The sequence below is a fragment of the Lolium rigidum genome, unplaced genomic scaffold (genome assembly GCF_022539505.1).
Source record: "Lolium rigidum isolate FL_2022 unplaced genomic scaffold, APGP_CSIRO_Lrig_0.1 contig_15940_1, whole genome shotgun sequence".
Taxonomy (NCBI): Eukaryota; Viridiplantae; Streptophyta; class Magnoliopsida; order Poales; family Poaceae; genus Lolium; species Lolium rigidum.
Genome location: NW_025899880.1, coordinates 74193 through 78841, shown reverse-complemented (window position 1 = coordinate 78841; position 4649 = coordinate 74193).

Sequence of the window (4649 nt, the reverse complement as noted above, 5' to 3'; positions counted from 1 at the left end):
CCTGATTTGGCCAAAATCGGGTGGTAACACATGCCCCCTGGTTTTGATAATGATAATTGCAAAACCATCTGTCTCCTTCGAAGGGTCATGTCGTGGCAGAACCGTCGCAGTTTTCTTCATGATGACGTCTTGCCTTCTCAACTCCCCTGCACGACTTGACGGTTCTGGCACCATGTCCTTGGGAACTGCTTAGGCATTAAATCGCTATATTTCCCTTTTTATTTGGCCACTTCCTGTAGTTCCCTTCTTCATCCCCCTGCTCCACAGTAGCCATCGGCAACCCCAAAAAACCCTCCTTAGCCCCCATGGATTCTTCCTCCTCCTCCGTCTCCTCTGGCCTGTCTCTACAGTCCTCCTCCTCCAGCGAGCTCGAGCAGGAGGTCAATCTGATGGCCATCTACGAGGCCCGCGCCCCAGAGCATTGGGACGCGCGGGACTGGGACTCCTCCAACGAATCGGAAGACGACGAACCCCTCACCGACGGGGAAGAAGACCTTCAGTTCCTCGTTGACGGGGAGCTGGAGGCAACAAGCGAGGACGACCTCTTCCCCTGGGAGGGAAGCTTTTCCTCCGACGAGGAGGAAGAAGAAGAGGAAGAAGACGACGACTCCCTCGAGGGTTACCCACCAGCGAAACGCCTCCGTATGTGGTGGGACGACGACGACAGCGATGATGAAGAAGAGGATGAAGCTCCAGCAGAGGGCTTCGGGAGCAGCGACGAGGAGCCCGTCGGCAGCAGCGCCGATGGGAGCTCCGAAGATGATGATGATGAGGGCAGTGACGGCCCGTAGACTAGGATCTACTAGTGTAGGCCTAGCAGTAGTAGATTGGTCAACAGACCCTTCTTTTGCTCCCCCTTTCTTAAGTAATCGGCTCTCCTTTTGTAAGAAATCTGGTTTATCAAGGAAGAATTCCTCCAATTTGATTTTACCGATTCTTTTTTATGCTAACTTAGCCGATTGTCAACTCGATCGGTGCTTAATAAGCTGATCTCCATGAATCGATCCCCCCATGATCCACTCTTCATCTTTTTGACATCGGAGTGATCGTGAATTTGTTCAATGCTCGGTAAATCAATGTTTGTGGGATCAGCCGGTGACTCTCCAATCGGCTTCTAAGAACAGGGCGTCCACGAGGCCAGCTGCCCCCCCCCGAGCCTCAGCCGAGGTGAAAACAGTGACGAGCACCCGTAATTTAGACAAACAATCCCGGGCTTGATCACGTCTGAAAGAGATATCACGCAGGGCCAACCAGCCGATCACCTTTCTTCCATTGTCAGCCGATACTTCGGATGATCACCCATAGCTCCGTGAGCGACAGGTTATCTCGGACACCAACTCCCTCCTGACAGCACTGCCAAACTGGCAACGAGGCGACTTTGAGCACTTGTACTAGAGTCGATGGCTGTGCATCGGCTTTGCACCATGAGACACCTCAAACAGGGTCATGACTCTTACCAGTCAACCCGACAGGCTGGTAATCTGGTTCCGGGCAGGCGTCCACAATAGAGCTCTGGGCTTGTCGCTCAATTGACTTGTATGCGGAAACTGATATTTTTGCGACATCAACACCATTCCTCAAACAAATTGTGATGCGACATCAACACCATTCCTCAGACAAATTGTGATGCAGAGCCAGCTGACTCCGAAAAAATCGGCTTCCTTTAGCAAAAGATCCTTTAGGGCAAACTGCCCCCCGAGCTTCTTCCGCTCAAGTCTTGCGCCTTGCTGATCAGACTGGCTCATCGCCTTTGGCAGACTAATGCAGCTCCTGGTGAGGATGTTTCCTGATGCTCTTCCCCACTTTGGTCACAACAACTTTTGACAGTAACGCCGACCAAGCCACCACCCTAACCAAACCTTAAGCAAAAAATGCCATAGCCGATTACTTCATCATCGACTATCCTCCTAGTCTTAGAAAAGACATGCCCCTTCGTCGGGCTCACCCTTAACCTGAACTGCATGCTCGTGCTGCTACTGTGGTTGGTCAGGGCCGGGATCCCTGAAAACTTGCCTCGACCGATATCGCCAACACATGTCTGTCGCCTCTGCTAGCACTGCCGGTCTTGAAGGTTTGCTAACGAAGCCTACAACCATTCCATTGAGGGGCTCCTTCAGTAGAGCCTCAGTCAAGGCGAGGATAAAAGTGTATCCACCGAATGGGCAATCATCGGTTCCCCAACTGTAGTGCAGCGTCAGCCGATTCTGACCAAATCGGCTTTCAACAGCAGAGAGCCTTCAAGGCAAGCTGCCCTCCGAGCCACTCCAGCTCTTCATCAAAACAGGGAAGGAAAGCTTACGCCCAAGGAGACCATGCATTAGGACGGCTCTGGAAGGACCAGCAGCTCTCTTGAACTAAGAAGCCTCAAACGTAGTGGCCCTTGAACTCTTCCCAACCCCATTGTTGCGTCTTGCTGCTCAGATTGGCTCATTACCTCGGGCAGACTGATGCAGCTTCTGGTGAAGATATTTGATGAAGTCGTCACCTTGGCCAAGCCCCAGGAGGAAACGCCACAGCCAATTGAATGGTCATCAGCTGTTCTCATGATCCTAACCTGATCTGCCTGCTTACACAGGTGCTGCTGATCTTGAAGATTTGCCAATGGAGCCACCAACCATTCCACTAAGGGACTCCTTCAGTAGAATCTCGCTACGTACCTTGGTGACTGCTCCATTAGGCTTCTGCTTGTACCAGTCGTACCAGTCGTATCCCTTGAGTCGATGGCCGTGCATCGGCTGTGCTCAAAAATTTCTGTATTTTCGATTTTTTGCGGCCGATTTGTTTATGTATCGGCCCCCATCTTTGTGCTGTTCTGCTGGGTGTTTGGCATGCATTCTCAGCTTCGTATCCTCGTGTCTTATCCATCTATGTGCCCCCCCGAGCCGATTCTGTCAAGTCATTGATGGTATCGGCTCTTGAGGCATCAGTTGGATCAATGTTGAACACAGACATAAGGATGTTGAGGATAATTTTGGCCGATTGCGGGAATCGGCCTCCTTTTCCGTTGCAATGCTTTGGCGATGGTTTGCAACCTCTTGGATTTCTAATGTAGCTACGTGGCATGCTGGGGATAAGATCCTTTGCTTTCCATTTTTTGAGGGCCGATCTCAGGGATCGGCCTTGCCACGTACGTCCAATGTCTTGGACCTGCTACTCCGTCCGGACCACGGATACCATGTTTGTATCAGCCGATGCCTCTGCATCGGCATCAGCCGATGTCTGTGCATCGGCTTTCGCCTGTTTTGGGCGCCATACTTTCTTTGGTGGGTGCGCCTTCGTCTCCAATGTTTGCTGGATTTTCACGGCCAGATCGGGCCGTGCTCTTCTCAACGTGTACAGGTACTGTGCCTCGGCTTCTTCCAGGTTTCGCAGCCGCTGCACTCTACGCTTCTGAGAATGGCTGAGTCCATCAGGGCACCACCTTGGTCGGTGATACCTATCTTCTTCTCCATCTGACTCCTCGAAGTCTTCTTCTTGAGATGACTCAGCTCGCTTTTTATGAGGTGGGAGAGGTCCTAGGCGCTCGAACACTGAAACTTCATTTGTCCTTCCCCTTCGCTGTTTGCATTCTGGGCAATTCTCGATTGTTGGCAATCGGCTCATTCCTGAGTCCCAGCAATGTTTGAAGAAGGGACAGTCCCAGTGCTTATCCATGTCGCCTTGCTCCCTTGACCTCCCTCTAGCGCGACGTTCGTACCCGTCGTTGTTCGTGTCATGCTGACGATACCTCCTGCTTTCTGCATCAGACCGACGATATTTTCCATCGTCTTCGTCGTAGCGCCGACGTCGGTCGTACTGCTGCTCATATTTGTTGAGGAGATGCACGGAGAGTGGGCGCTGATACCGTATGCTTCTCACCTCCTCCTCGGTTAGGTACCGTCTATCATCATCTTGGGGCCGGTCGCGTGGAACGGCCTCCTCTTTATCCTTGCCACGAGAGTGGCTGCTCTCGGCTTTATCTTTGCCATGGCGGATCACAAACCCTGCCATATTGACATCAAAAGAGAACCCAGGTTCCCTTACGGAGTGGCTTAGGTCCACCATGTTGACGTCTGGAAACGGACGCATGTCTACCTTCATGGCAAACTGTCCGAAGGTTAATCGGCCTGATTCTATCGCCATCTGAATTTGTGCGCGCAACACTTTGCAGTCGTTGGTGGCGTGCGTGAACGTATGATGCCATTTGCAGTATGGCCTTTTGTTCATCTCTTGCGCCGTAGGGATCTTGTGGCCTTCAGGGAGCTTCAACTGTTTCTCTTTCAGTAGCAGATCGAAGATCTGTTCAGTTTTGCTCACATCAAAGTCCAACCCTCTTGGAGGCCCTGGCGGGTTCACCCATTTGCAGGACACGAGTGCGGCGTCCGAGTCCACTCGGCTACCGCAACTTCCCGATCTTCCGCAGAATCTTCATCCTCATCAGCATTGACCAGGGTTATCGCGCGCTTGAACTTGTCCTGGTACAGTTCTGGATGGCGCTGTTCATATAAGGTCAGTCGACTGACCAGGTGCGCCAGCGATTTGTACTCCACTTGGAACGTCAGATCTTTGAATGACGCTGCAAGGCCTGCCACGGCCAGCTCGACTACTTCTTTCTCAGTTAAATGAATCGAATAGCATCGGTTCTTGACAGTTCTGAAACGCTGAATGTA